General features: G+C 41.3%; 1 protein-coding gene across 1 annotated transcript in view; it reads left to right on the plus strand.

The window, feature by feature from the left end:
* LOC141126931 (uncharacterized) overlaps nucleotides 1-13,822 on the plus strand; it is a 114,280-nt gene extending 100,458 nt beyond the window's left edge. Inside the window, exons 7-8 of the mRNA XM_073613004.1 lie at nucleotides 4,025-4,115; nucleotides 12,070-13,822. The gene's annotated coding sequence lies outside the window, so the exon portion shown is untranslated. The remainder of the gene's footprint in view (nucleotides 1-4,024; nucleotides 4,116-12,069) is intronic.
* The last annotated feature ends 1,659 nt before the right edge of the window (nucleotides 13,823-15,481 follow it).

Consider the following 15,481-nt stretch of genomic DNA (forward strand, 5'->3'; position numbering starts at 1 on the left):
GCGTTGTCTATTTACTAACCTGCCAATGTAAATGTTTCTACGTTGGTAAAACTAAATTAGAATTTTACAAGAGAGCAACCCGACACATCACCAGCATGAAACATGCAAACCCGGACCTTCCTCTGGACCTTTATTGTCATGGAAACGGCCAATGACTGCTTCGTCCACTAGGTGTTCGCTCCGTTCTCTGCTCCAAATCGCTGTGCGATGACGTCACCGCGCTATTATACGCGACGACGACGCACACTAACATTCCTTGCTGACACCATCTGATTGTTCAGCACTGCGTATGCGCCGGCGGCTATTTAAGCCTACACCTGGCGCAGTTTTCCAAAAATCCCAGATCAAACAACCAAGCCCAGCAACGATCGGTCATACACTCAATCTCACAGGTAAAAGCTTTATTTCTGATCTTTAATTTACTTTACACTATAAGAACCCTATATATTCATTTCAACATTCATTAGAATTGGCAGGATAAATGATCTTTCAATCGCAATATAAAATAAATATAATTTACTATATCCTTTAACTTTACCTTTTCAAATAATTTAATCAACATAATTTTAAATTTTCTTATTAAAACACTTTATTATTCTGTAGGGTTTACTTGTCGCTGTGTGAATTGGCCGCTCAGTGGGGACCCTGATGTGGGTTGCTTTCAAGCAGAGACGGGGTTTACCAATTTTTATGGACCACTGATGAAAAAAATCAGGGCTTTTAAAACCTTTTTTCTACAAAAATCAAATATATTTTTTCACATCTTCACATCTTGAGAATTGGTCTGTATGTTGGCAATGCTCATGCTTCATGAGGGTATCTTTTGCTTTGAAAAGTGCATTTGTTTAAAAACCAAGCCTCTCTTTCAGAATATACTACATTATCTCCTATAGACGCCTCTGAAGAAGGGAATTTGTTCCCAAAACATGTCAGGCTAACTGGAGGAATACTATTTTCATCTTTGAATTATGTGAAATAATATAAATACGATGTAAAATGCATTTTGTATCATGCACCAAGAGTGTTGTATGAGTTACTGTCATACCTTTTTTATATGTCGTTTTAATCTTTTCTAATAAATGATATTTTATATTGACATATGTTGTTCGCCCTTAAAGTCCCGTTGTACCGGGAGGTACTTGTGTCCCTAATTTAGGGTCCCTATACAATTATTATTGGGATGTAGGCAACACCTCTGTGAGAATAATATTTCTCTTTGTGGTTCACTCTATATACCTGATGTGTATGTTACACCATGTACTTGTGTTCCCTCTGTATTTCTTCCTTTGTGTGAAATACCTAGTGATCCTGCCAGTCCTCCTGCCTTCATATTTCAAACTGATTACACTAGGCAAAAACGCACATTTACCCCAATGTGGCTGTGCTGGGAGAACAACCACCCTGTCCTCCAATAGGCAGACTTGTGTTGACACACCCCATTGCACAGCTCTTCACTGGGGAGATCAGTGTATTGCTTTTTCTCCACCCCTACCTCCCTAAGACCCTTATTCAGCTGAGAACAGAATAAGTGATCACTTATATATAAGAAATGTATTTATATATATTTTTTTATATGTATATATAAACATTTGCACTTTCATTTAGATTTTTAACTGAATCTAAATTTATATACTTAAACGTCATAATAAAATTCCCATTTATTTTACATATATATACACACACACACACTGTGTGTGTGTGTGTGTGTGTATATATATATATATATATATATATATATATATATATAGTGTGTGTGTGTATATACAGTACCTCACAAAAGTGAGTAAATATTTTATTATATAATTTCATGTGACAACACTGCAGAAATTACACTTACAGCTTGTTTAACAGTGTAAATTTGCTGTCCCCTCAAAATAACTCAACACACAGCCATTAATGTCTAAACCGCTGGCAACAAAAGTGAGTACACCCCTACGTGAAAATGTCCAAATTGGGCCCAATTAGCCATTTTGACTCGTTAGTGTTACAAGGTCTCAGGTGGGAATGAGGAGCAGGTTAAATTTGGTGTTATCCCTCTCACTCTCTCATAATGGTCACTGGAAGTTCAACATGGCACCTCATGGCAAAGAACTCTCTGAGGATCTGAAAAAAAAGAATTGTTGCTATCTGTAAAGATGGCCTAGGCTATAAGAAGATTGCCAAGACCCTGAAACTGAGCTGCAACACGGTCACCAAGACCATACAGCTGTTTAACTGGGATAGGTTCCACTCAGAACAGGCCTTGCGTGCATGTGCTCAGCGTCATATTCAGAGGTTGTCTTTAGGAAATAGATGTATGAGTGCTGCCAGCATTTCTGCAGAGGTTGAAGGGGTGGGGGGGTCAGTCTGTCAGTGCTCAGACCATACGCCGCACACTGCATCAAATTTGTCTGCATGGCTGTTGTCCCAGAAGGAAGCCTCTTCTAAAGACGATGCACGCTGACAAGCAGACTAAGGACATGAATTACTGGAACCAGGCCCTGTGGTCTGAGGAGACCAAGATAAACATATTTGGTTCAGATGGTGTCAAGCGTGTGTGGGAGAACCAGGAGAAGAGTACAAAGACAAGTGTGTCTTGTCTACAGTCAAGTATGGTGGTGGGAGTGTCATGGTCTGGGGCTGCATGAGTGCTGCTGGCACTGGGGAGCTACAGTTCATTGAGGGAACCATGAATGCCAACATGTACTGTGACATACTGAAGCCAAGTATGAAACCCCCCTCCCTTCAGAGACTGGGCTGCAGGGCAGAATTCCAACATGATAACGACCCAAAACACACCTCCAAGATGACCACCATACTGTATATGAAAAAGTATCAGGAATGCAGGCATCTTAAGCTGCCTCAACAAATGCACCTTCATACTACAGATATCCTAAAAATGTGAACTACCCTTTCCCTGTCACTGCTAAAATCTGCATACAGTGCCTTGAAAAAGTATTCACACCCCTTGCAATTTTCCACATTTTGTCATGTTACAACCAAAAGCGTAAATGTATTTTTTGGGGATTTTATGTGATAGACCCAACACAAAGTGGCACATAATTGTGAAGTGGAAGGAAAATGATAACTGGTTTTCCAAATTTTTTATAAATAAATATCTGAAAAGTGTGGCGTGCATTTATAATCAGCCCCCTTTACTCTGATACCCCTAACTAAAATCTAATGGAACCAATTGCCTTCAGAAGTCACCTAATTAGTAAACAGAGTTCACCTGTGTGTAATTTAATCTCAGTATGAATACAGCTGTTTTGCAAAGCCTTCAGTGGTTTGTTAGAAAACCTTAGTGAACAAACAGCATCACGAAGGCCAATGAACACACCAGATAGGTCAGGGATAAAGTTGTGGAAAACTTTAAAGCAGGGTTAGGCTATAAAAAATGTCCCAAGCTTTGAACATCTCGTGGAGCACTGTTCAATCCATCTGAAAATGGAAAGAGTATGGCACAACTGCAAACCTATCAAGACATGGCATTCCACCTAACATGACAGGCCAGGCAAGGAGAGCATGGAAACTCTGGAGGAGATGCAGAGATCCACAGCTCAGGTGGGAGAATCTGTCTATGGGACAACTATTAGTTGTGCGCGCTACAAATCTGGCCTTTATGGAAGAGTGGCAAGAAGAAAGCCATCGTTTAAAGAAAGCCATAAGAAATCCCATTTGCAGTTTGCGAAAAGCCATGTGGGGGACACAGCAAACATGTGGAAGAAGGTTCTCTGGTCAGATGAGACCAAAATTTAACTTTTTGGCTTAAAAGCAAAACACTATGTGTGGCAGAAAACTAACACTGCACATCGGGTACCTTTTCAGGTATAGATCTCTATTGGGACTCTCGGTTGCAGTTTGAGGGCCTCTCTAGGGAGGAGGGCCCCGAACCTGACCTACAGATGTTTGGTTTATTGATATGGTTTATGACACATTGTCATGTTTTTTTTGTCTTAACTGGTAACTTTCTGTGTTTGTTCTCTCTCGTCTTTTCCACCTTGCTCTCTTCTCTCCCTTCTCCTTCCTCCTCCTCATCTCCCAGGAGCATCCCCCTGCTTCACCGTCTGCATCGGGGTGAGCTGGCACATCTGGCAAACCACCCGTTCTCCAGATCTCCCATGACTACACTTAAGGTAATATCTTATAATGTACGTGGCCTCTGATCCCCAGGCAAACGTAGCAAACTATGGTGGGAACTTGAGAAGTCGGGGGCACAGGTGGTTTTCCTACAGGAAACCCATTTTACTCCCCATTCAATGCCTAAGCTGCCCATGCATCTCTACAACCAGTGGTTCCATAGTACCTCCCCAATCTCCAAATCCAGGGGTACAACAGTTGCGATTCATAAATCCTGCCCCTTCCAGCCCACGGGAAACAAAATAGATCCTCAAGGTTGTTCTGCAGTCTGCATCCATTGGGAACATAACGATCTCTGATCACACTCAGGTCGCGATGGCTTTCACCTTACCGTCCGGCACCCATAGGGCCTAGACGTGGAGGCTAACGAGAACCTGTTGGGTGATACTGCAGTGGCCGCTAAAGAAATGGATGTCATAACTCATTATTTCAAAGAAAACACCACAGATGGCCTCAGTAAAGGTATAGTGTGGGAGGGTCATAAGGCAGTAGTTAGGGGGGAACTGATATCCTTAGGCTCCAAGCTCAAAAGCACGCGTTAAGCGGACTTCATATAGGTTCTTGATGCCCTCTAAAAGGCAGAACTCCAACATAAACATAGCGGAGACTCTGAGGCACTGAAGAAGCTGACCGACCTGAGGGAACTGTTCTTGCGGATGTCAGATTGCCAAGTAAGTAAGCAAGCCAGATACATGTCTCATAAATACTTTGAACATGGCAATAAATGTGGTTGTATGCTTGCAAGGGCTCTTCGAAAGAAGCAGGCTCAGGCTTACGTACAGAAGCTTCACTCCCCCTTGGGTGAAATTGTGGTCCAGTCTTCTAAAATTGCCTCAGGGTTTCAGAAATATTACTCCCAACTGTACAACTTAACCCCTGACCAGCCCTTGAATGCTCAGGTGCCCAGATCGGTGGCCATCCAGGAATATCTGGCCTAGGCTGATGTTCCACCCTTGACCACAGATCAATGCGCCACGGTGGAGCTACCGATTACTCCTGATGAGATTGAGCTAATAGTGAAATCCTTGCCCAATGGGAAAAGTCCTGGACCTGATGGCTACACCAAGGCATACTATAAGGCTTTCCTTCCCCTCTATGTGTAGCTACTTTAACGCCAAAGCTGAAGGCAACCCTGCCCCCCCCCCCGAGGCACTGCTGGCTCACATCACAGTACTTCCAAAAGAAGGCAAAGACCCTACGGTCCCCCCGAGTTACCCCCCATATCCCTCCTCAACATTGACGTTAAAATCCTGGCAAAAATTCTAGCGAACAGGCTGAAACACCTTATGCTCCATATCATCCACCCCGATCAAACAGGATTTATCACAGGTAGGGAAGCTAGACACAACTCGATTAGAGCTATCTAACTTATTCACTGGGCCCGTGCCCGTCCCGACCCTAAGCCTTACATAATCCTATCGATGCATGCCGAAAAGGCCTTTGACCGAGTTGATTGGTCATATCTGCGAGTGGTTTTAGAGAACTAGGGGTTAGGACCATGTATGCTAACATCAATTATGGCCCTATACTCCAATCCTTGCGCACAGGTCACGGTAAACAGGGTGCTCTCCTCACGGTTCCCAATCAGTAATGGCACGAGACAGGGATGTCCCCTTTCACCCCTCCTTTTCGCCTTGGTATTAGAGCCATTACTGTGTACCATAAGAGCGAATGTGGATATAAAAGGTCTGAAAGTTGGCAATGCTGAACACAAGCTGTCAGCATACGTTGATGATGTGCTGTTCCACCTTTCGGAACCCCTGATCTCATTGCCCAACCTAGTGAGACAACTCAAGCATTTTGGACTGCTTTCCAATTTCAAGATTAATTTCTCAAAGTCGAAAATCCTACCCATTGAACTGACCCCCCCTCTTTGGCAAGCAGCTTGCAGGCTGCTTTTGCCTTTACCTGGGCCAGGTCCTCTTTTAGATATTTAGGCATACAGCTAACAGACCGTTTTGATACCCTTTATGCTGCCAACTACCCCGCCCCCCCGTGCTTGACGCGGTCAAGAGAGACCTTTCATGATGGACCAAGACCGCCTTCATGTGGCTAGGTTGAATGAACATCATAAAAATGAACATTCTGCCGCACATACTTTTCTTCCTACAGATGATACCGATACCCCAGCTCAGGGACTTCTTTAACCGGATCTCTAGCATGCTGTCTGGGTTTGTGCGGAATGCACGGAAACCAAGAATAGCCTTGAGAGTGCTAAAGCGCTCGAAACAGACAGGTGGATTGGGAGTCCCCAACGTACAAAAGTATTATAGGGCTATCGCTCTTCAAATGGTCCTCAGTTGGCTTTTCTACACTCATTGCAAGCTATGGGTCTCCCTGGAGAAATGTTCGGCAGGGAGGAATCTGACATACACACCGTGGCTGTCCCGGGAACACAGGGGGCTGTCGGACACCTCTTCCCCACTGACGGCCCACGCTCTTTCAGTCTGGGACTGAATTAACTCAATTCTGAACCTGGCCCCCCCTGTGCCCCTACTGGCTCCGTTGGGGGGGTTTTTGTGGTTCCCTCCTGGCGAACAAGCGGCCTTCTTCAGCCCCTGGGTAGATGATGGCAACGCCAGTTGTGGTATGAGGAATGGTAAGCTACTGAGTTTTGAGACCCTACAGGCCATACAGACATAGCGGCTCCCAGACAAATTTTTGGAGGTACAGACAGCTCCACCACTTTTTAGAGATCCATGGTCACTCTATAAGAGACATTTCCTCTCTCACACCCTTCAAACGCCTCTTCGTGGAGGATGACCCGATACCCCACATGGTCTCGAAAACTGTACCACCTGCTAGGCTTCACTATACACGACCCTAAACCTAAACACACGCGGGCATGGGAGAGAGACCTAGGGCTTCAATTTACCGCAACTCAGCTGGCCCACCTTTACCAGCTCACTCACTCAAACTCTATTGAGTCTAGAATGCAAGAAACAAACTATAAAGTTCTGTCCCCCTAGTATAGGGTGCCAGCAGATTTGGCGCGTACCTACCCTTCTGTATCAGACCCTTGCTGGTGAGACTGTGGACACCGGGGCACACTCCTACACATATGGTGTATCACGGCTTAAAGCGGTAGTATAGTCATTTTTTTAACCTTTACCTACAGGTAAGCCTATAATAAGGCTTACCTGTAGGTAAAAAGAATATATCCTAAATCTGTGCTCTTTAGGAGATATTCCCCTCACAATGAGCCGCTGACTTCAGCGGCGCATTTGCTCCGGGGATTCTCGGCTGAAAGTCCGGCAGACGCCGGACCTTGCCGGAAAGAAGTCTCCCGCGGTGCATACTAGCTTATTATGCCTTTTCTCTTACAGGTGTAGAAAAAAAAAAGTCAGCGGGTTTACTACCTCTTTAATAATGTGACATACATTGTTCTCCTTACTCCTTTACTTTATTCTCCTGATTGTTTGTATGTACCTTTTTATCTTTTTGATACATGCCTATTTTGGTTAGTCCTTGACTATCTGAAACTGTTTGCTATAACATGTTAATTTTGTCCTAAATAAAGATTATACAAAAAAAAAAAAAATACATGACGCAAACTCAATAAATCAAATATTCCTCTCAGGAAAAGAAGTACACAAAAATACCCCAACATTACAAATAAGGAAAAGGAGGGAATGCAATGTGAGTTCCACATGTAACAAGACCTACCCTATGATAGATGGCAGCAATTAACAACATTAAGTGCAAATGCACTCCAGGGGCAGGAGCCCATCATAGACTGTTCTGGGTCAACCACCCCCAGTATTTATATCGCCCACTGCATTGATGTTCTCCAACTGCCAGTACAGGCAGCACATGATATAAATACCTACCACATACTAGTGCAAAAAGATGACACCATCACCGTGACATAGGAACGCCATGCGCGACCATCTCACACCCAAACGCACTCCACTAGTCCACACAGAAAACATGGGCAGGAATACAAGGACAGGCTGCAGAAGAGATCCAAAAATGAACCAAGGAAGTGGACCCTGTATGGGCAACAAACCACTGACAATCACACATGCAGTCTCTTAGGGAAACAAACCCCTAGGATTCAACATTTTTCAAAAAATGTCATATTAGCTCTACAAAATTACAAATATAAGCAAAGTAAATAATAAGATATATATATTAACATACAATAACCATACATTAACCTGTTTTATAAGGATTTGACAAAGCATTGTTGTGATTTGGTATTTTGTATTTTTGTGTTGGCATTTTGTCTTGCTGATGTTAAAAGCAGCACAATTTAGAACGTGACAGCTTCCTGCTCAGAGTCCTGTCTGGGCCCCCATTGCCGTATTAGAATTTTGAAAAGTTAATTCATGCACATGCAGTGTGACAATACTGCGAGACCCTGCAGTATAGGTATGAGATTTTCCTGAAGGCAATGGTAATGTTGCCTTCCCAGGAGGCATCTGTGCAGTTGAGGATACGCCACCAATGTCTTTGGGGAAACCATGAAGTGGAAACATAAAAAGTAAATTAAAAAAACAACAACATTGTTTTAAGAAAGCAATGTTAGGTGATTTCAAATCAGCATGTAGAGATGCATGCTGATGTGAATTTTAGGGAAAAGGGAGAAAAGGTCCACCAAAGACTGCATTTTACAGTAAAACCTTGGTTTGCAAGCATAATTCGTTCCAGAAACATGCTTGTAATCCATTTTTTTACAGGGTATAAAAGAGAAGAAAGGCACCTCTAAGTGTAGCAATAAGTTGCTAAATGTTGTACCTTCATTAAATGTAACCATATTGCTACACTTAGAGGCTCCACTCTTTTTTTTTTATATTCTTTATTTTTCAAAATTTTTCATACACCAAGAAGTAAAAAAGAAAACAATACACAAAAGAGATGTAATGTTTTACCAACATCATGAACCCCCATCCCACATTATGGGAGTATCCGAACAATATCACTATCGTACTAAAAAACTCCCTCATCTCCTCCTTCTCTACTTCTACAGCACCCCCATTATCCCCCTCCCACCCCACCCCAAACCCCACTAACCTCCTCTCTACAACCTTTTCACCTCGCAATATTCCTTTGTTTGTTTGAACTTTTTCCACTTTTCCCACCTCTGATTAAAATCCTCGCTACCTCCTTCTTCACAGTGCCTAAGCCCTTCCAAACCATATATCTCCTCTATTTTTTCAAACCATTCTCTTATACTTGGGCAGTCTACTTCCTTCCATTTTTTCGGGATCAAGCTTTTAGCGGTGTTACTCAAGTGTATCATTGACTTTTTGTATTCTTTTATTGGGATATCTACCCCATGGAATAGACATACCCAAGGGTCTTCGGGCACCTCTATCATAGTAATCTCTTTAATATACGATATTATTTCCTGCCAATATGCTTTGATTTTAGGGCAACTCCACCATATATGGGCCATGGTCCCAGTTTGTTTACATCCCCTCCAACATTCCATTGTTGACCCCTTTTGGTATTTTGCTACTCTATCCAGGGTTCTGTACCACCTAGTTATACATTTGTAATTAATTTCCACTACTCTGATGTTTACTGATGACCCATGTACCAATCTCAAAATTTTTCCAACCCCCTGTTTCATTCCCCGTTGTCCTAATTCCCTCTCCCAGCTTTTAATGAATGGCGGGACCTCCCCCTCTTTTTCTTCATTAAGGATTTTATGTATCTTTGAGATACCTCCCCGTACTGTTTCCATATCACACAACCGTTCCAGAGCCGCCAAATTCCCCCCCCCCCCTCACCGGCTGTGGTAGGGATGATACGAAGTGTTTAAGCTGGAAGTACCGCCATTCATTGATTTCTAATAAGTCTTTTTTCAGTTTGTTTTAATTCGTGTAGTGAGTACCTTTTTCCCTTTTGTAATATGTGTCGCAATTGTGCAATTTTTTAACCAATTCCATCCAATCGAATCCTTACCTGGTGCACAATAATTATTGTCTTTTAGTGATATTAGTGGGGAATTATATTACCATTTATTTTGTTTATGCAACATATCCCAAACCCTTAGTACACTCTCTTCTTTTTTATACTCAATTGTGACATGACGCTACTCCTAGATCAAGACATTGCTTGTATATCAAGGCAAAATTTATCAAAACATTTTGCTTGTCTTGCAAAACGCTCTCAAACCAAGTTACTCTCAAACCAAGGTTTTACTGTATATTTAAAAACAGAGGTATTCATGTCAAGGTCATATTAAACCTTGATTTCATACAAATAGAGTTCATGTGATAATTTTTTTCATACAAATGGACTCCATTCAGCTGCTTATATAACTCCTCAAGGCAAGTGGTTACACTAGAGCTTTTTTAGAGGTTTCAAGGCATGATTGATTATGTTAGAGTTTTCAGGTAGCGATTGGTAAAAAACAGATTTCCCACTTTGGCATTATGAACTAATATGAACCATTATTGTGTATCAGCAACATAAAATCTAAAATCAATCCATTTTAATTCCATGTTTTAACACTTCAAAATGTAGAAATGTCTAACGTAGGTGAATAATTACATAAAGCACTGTATTTTTCAAGATTAAAACATTTTTCTTTTGCAGCACCTATATTCTCTTATCCTAACCAGTTGAAGATTTTTTAATCTAATGCCCTGTACACACGGTCGGACATTGATCGGACATTCCGACAACAAAATCCATGGATTTTTTCCAACGGATGTTGGCTCAAACTTGTCTTGCATACACATGGTCACACAAAGTTGGGGGAAAATCCGATCATTTCTGAACGAGGTGACGTAAAACACGTACGTCGGGACTATAAACGGGGCAGTAGCCAATAGCTCTTAATTTATTCTGAGCATGCGTGGCACTTTGTGCGTCGGATTTGTGTACACATGATCGGAATTTCTGACAACGGATTTTGTTGTCGGAAAATTTTATAGCAAGCTCTCAAACTTTGTGTGTCGGAAATTCCGATGGAAAATGTTTGATGGAGCCTACACACGGTTGGAATTTCCGACAACAAGGTCCTATCACACATTTTCCGTCGGAAAATCCGACCGTGTGTACAGGGCATAAGAGTTACATTTTAAAAAATTTCAATAAAGTTTATATGAGGCATCTTTTATGTCAATCTTTTCTCTATTGCTCCACTCGCTGCTAACACCAGCAATTACTGGTGTGACAGCCGATAATTGCTTTGTTTTACACAACAGCAGCAGCTGTCAAAATATAGCTTCACCTGTGTAAAATTACACTTATGCCCCGTACACACGGTCGGATTTTCCGACGGAAAATGTGTGATAGGACCTTGTTGTCGGAAATTCCGACCGTGTGTAGGCTCCATCACACATTTTCCATCGGATTTTCCGACACACAAAGTTTGAGAGCAGGATATAAAATTTTCCGACAACAAAATCCGTTGACGGAAATTCCGATCGTGTGTACACAAATCCGACGGACAAAGTGCCACGCATGCTCAGAATAAATAAAGAGATGAAAGCTATTGGCCACTGCCCCGTTTATCGTCCCGACGTACGTGTTTTACGTCACTGCGTTCAGAACGATCGGATTTTCCGACAACTTTGTGTGACCATGTGTATGCAAGACAAGTTTGAGCCAACATCCATCGGAAAAAATCCTAGGATTTTGTTGTCGGAATGTCCGAACAAAGTCCGACCGTGTGTACGGGGCATTAGAGATAGCGTACAAGTGTCATTGAATAAATAAAATGAATCTATGTATTTTTTTCATTGTATTAACTTTTATTTTTATGTAAATCAAAGGTTTTACATTTGATCTGCACAAAACATCTTTTAAAGAAACTTTAGAAATTAAACATTTTTTTAAAAAATAAAATGTTTTCCTATCTAACCCCTTAGTAATCCTATGGAAAACCTAATCGACTCCTTCCTATCTTCCTAGCTATTATTTTTCAACTGATTTTTTATTTTACTCCTGTTTCTTACCATTGGATTTTTTTTGTTTCCATTTCTTCAAAAGCAATCTTCAAAGCAAAAAAAGAACATTTCTCAAACTCCATCTCAAAGGCCTTAAATCGCCATCGTGAACTTTTCAAACTAGTCACTCAGACTATGAACCCCTCCTGCCTAGAGCCCCCAGCAAATGAAACTCAAGAATTCTGCGATGAGTTATCAAACTTTTTTTATCAACAAAATCGACAACATTCAGAAAATAATTCAGCAGAAAAAAACAAACAACCTCATGCAACTAAACCAAAGAGAGGAAAGCGATACAAACATCACACAAGCTCAGAATTTCTCGCTAATCACGATCACCACTGACACCACCAAAAACATCATCAGAAGCCTCCGAGACAGCACTGCACCAAAAGACATCATTCCCACAAAGCTCCTGAAAGAATGTTCCGACACCTTGGCTCCTACGATAACACATCTCATAAATCAGTCGTTCAAAGAAGGAACTGTTCCGATCGCCCTCAAACAAGGCATAGTCAAACCACTACTGAAGAAACCCAACCTCGACTCCAAAGACCCTAACCACCGCAGACCGGTAACAAGCTTGAATACCATTGCCAAGATTATGGAAAAAGCAGTAGTACAACAGCTACAACTCCATCTTGACACACACAAACTCTTGGACCCACTGCAATCAGGCTTCCACCCTGGCCATGGCACAGAAACGGCACTTCTCCAAATATGGGACGACTCCCTCGAAGCAGCAGATGACGGAGAACCATGTCTCCTGGTACTGCTGGACCTCAGTGCAGCATTCGACACAGTTGGCCACAATACTCTACTCATCCGCCTCTCAGAAGTAGCAGGAGTCACAGATGCAGATCAACCATGGTTTGCATCCTTCTTAAGAAATCGATCACAAACTGTGAAACTAGGAGCCTTCTCCTCTGAAACTCGGGCAATCTCTTAATGGAGTTCCTCAAGGATCACCATTATCACCCATTCTCTTCAGCATCTACATTCGTCCACTCCTCAAAATCATCAGGAAAGCGAGCCTATGCTTCCACTCATACGCCGATGACACTCAACTCTACCTTCGCATCACTGGACAAAAAGACCAATATCAGGGGCTAGAAAAATGTCTCACGCTGATAGATGACTGGATGACCATGAGCTCCCTCAAACTCAATGGATTCCAGACAGAATTTTTCCTCCTCCAAGCAAACCAAAATACAAAAACCAAGACTCCATGGACACCACCCACCATCCTTGGACAAACCATCTCCCCAAGCACCAAAGCCAAAAGCCACGGAGTCATCTTCGACTCAGAGATGTTGATGGATGCACAAAAAGGATCAGTAGTCAGCGGATCTCACCATCTTCTCCGATTGCTTCGTAGACTCATCCCCTTCATCCCAGAAGAGGAGAAAGCAGCAGTAGTTGGAACTATCAACTCCAGACTCGACTACACAAACTCGCTCTACATAGGACTACCTAAATACCAGATTGCACGTCTTCATGTCGTCCAACACAGGACGGAACAAGAGCCTTGAGGAGATTCAGTTTGCAATTGCTAGCACTATACAAGTCTTTAATTCATTCATTCATTTTATTTGCTACTTTTTCAGTGTTTTTCAGAAAATGCTCAAAACTGGAAATAAAAAACACTTTCTTCCATTTGCAAATAACTTTGCCACGCTTTGTACCAGAAACATAGTTTTAGTGTTCCTTTGAAGGCGGCAAACTATAGAATCAAATGTATACTTTTTTAAAATTAACATTGGTCTAAACAGAAATAAAAAGCATGTTTTTTTTTTTACCTATTTTTGTATCGAACTTGCATATAAGATAAAATAATTTTGCAAAAGAATATTGCTAAAAGAAGGATCATCCCCTCCCTCGAAAAAAAAAAAAAAAACATGCATTACTTTTCAAAATAAATAGTCCCATAGTGCAAATGTAAAAATGGCTCTGGTCCATATGGGGTATATAGGCAGGAGAGCTGAAGTGGTTAAATACTGAAACAACAAAGCTATTGCATATATGAAATTTCATATATTGCATATATGAAACTCCTAAAATTCGAATTAAAAATGAGTATGGGGCTTGATGGAGGGCATGTTCAAGGTCAGTGAACACTAACAGCCAACTGTCAGCCACATCTTATGCCTTGGCAGCATTCCAGCTCAACAGGATAACGGAACAATGTTGTACAGCAGATAGCAAGAGCTGCAGGACATGCGGAGATACAGTACAATTACATAAGGTTCCTATTTTTTCATGTTGTGTTTAATGTGGTTGGTTACTTAGAAAATATTGAAATGCCGGCTACTAAATTAGACAGAGGTGAACGGTTAACTTTTGCTACAGTATAGCGTAATCAGACAGGTTATATTGAGGTGAGTTGAAGGAGCAAAAAAGCTCTGCATTAATCCATTGCGAAACACAGCAGAGCCTTCTTAAAATAGAAGGTATTTACAAGCCATTACAAATCCAAAAAATAAGGGGCTTATTTCCTATTTTTATACAGCAGCCAAAGCCATGAAAATGATACCTTCATGCCCCTAGTCCAAATCCACTGCCAGAACTGTTGGTTTACATCACAGATAAAACCTAATTTCATTCATTCCAACTACTGCTATCAAATGTTATTTATGGACAGATAAATAATATTTTTTTATCACTACATCATATAACACAAATTTAGGAGCTATGACTGCCATACTCATGAAATAGTTAAAACTGTATGTATTATATAATATTTATTAGAGTGGAACTCCAAGCAAAAGTCATAATCAGAGAATCAATTATTTTGTACATTTGGGCCATAAATTGAATTGTATCCAAATATTAGAAAATGCAAATGCAACAAATAATATCATTAACATATATAATGCGTAAAAAAATACATGAAAATTCAAACTGTACATATAAAGTCCACATAAGAAAAGAGTAACAAATATACACGTGACCAAATATCAACAAGACCAGATCTTCAGTGCACTTCTTTCTTATGCAAACATGACAAATAACAACATAAACATGTACAGTGCGTGAGAAATAAAATTCAAATTCAAACTGCGCATATAAAGTCCACATGAGACAAAAGTAACAGATATCCATGTAACCAGATATCCACGTGACCAGATCTTCAGTGCACTTCTTTCTTATGATTAGTGAACCACAACCACCAAGTGTGAATGCTTCTACCCTCATGCAGTGGGATAGTACGCTTACCAGAAAAAAATGGTCATCTAGAAAAGATAGGTCGTATATGGTCATGTGGACATCTGTTACTCTTTTCTTATGTGGACGTCATCGTGCTTTGAGCATGGTGGCCATTTTGATTGCCCATATTATAAATAGGGGAACCCATCCACAGTCAGCCATATTTGCCATGTGCTTTTCAATTAGTTTGGTGCACAATTAGGTTATTTCTTTTCACTTATTTACTCCTGACAAAGCTCCACTTAAGA

The sequence above is a fragment of the Aquarana catesbeiana genome, linkage group LG01, assembly GCF_042186555.1.
Source record: "Aquarana catesbeiana isolate 2022-GZ linkage group LG01, ASM4218655v1, whole genome shotgun sequence".
NCBI classification, from domain to species: Eukaryota; Metazoa; Chordata; class Amphibia; order Anura; family Ranidae; genus Aquarana; species Aquarana catesbeiana.